Consider the following 690-nt stretch of genomic DNA (forward strand, 5'->3'; position numbering starts at 1 on the left):
AAAAAAAAAAAAAGACTGGAAAGAAATGGAAAGAAAAATGAACGGAAAGAACGCGACCCTACATACATAAAATCAACTCAGTGGATCCCAAACTAAATATAAGAGCCAAAAACATAAAACTTCTCAAAGAAAACGAAAGAGAACAAATGTCTTTATGACCTTGGGTTTGGCAACGAGTTCTTAGGCACAGCACTAAAAGCTTGAACAATTAAAAAAAAAAAAAAAGTTGCCGGGTGCGGTGGCTCCCGCCTGTAATCCCAGCACTTAGGGAGGCTGAAGCGGGCGGATCACCTGAGGTCTGGAGTTCGAGACCAGCCTGACCAACATGGAGAAACCCCGTCTCCACTGAAAATACAAAATTAGCCGGGCATGGTGGTGCATGCCTGTAATCCCAGCTACTTGGAAGGCTAAGGCAGGAGAATCACTTGAACCCGGGAAATGGAGGTTGTGGTGAGGAGAGATCACTCCATTGCACTCCAGCCTGGGCAACAAGAGTGAAACTGTCTCAAAAAATAGTAACTTCTGGTACTACAAAGACATCATTTAAAAAAAGGCATAGGCTGGATGTGGCTCATGCTGTAATCCCAGCACTTTGGGAGGCTGAGGCTGGAGGATTCCTTGAAGGCAGGAGTTCAAGACCAGCCTAGGCAACAAAGATGGTGTTTGTAGAGATATTTCACTCTACAAAAT

Source organism: Cebus imitator, unplaced genomic scaffold (genome assembly GCF_001604975.1).
Source record: "Cebus imitator isolate Cc_AM_T3 unplaced genomic scaffold, Cebus_imitator-1.0 Scaffold149, whole genome shotgun sequence".
Taxonomy (NCBI): Eukaryota; Metazoa; Chordata; class Mammalia; order Primates; family Cebidae; genus Cebus; species Cebus imitator.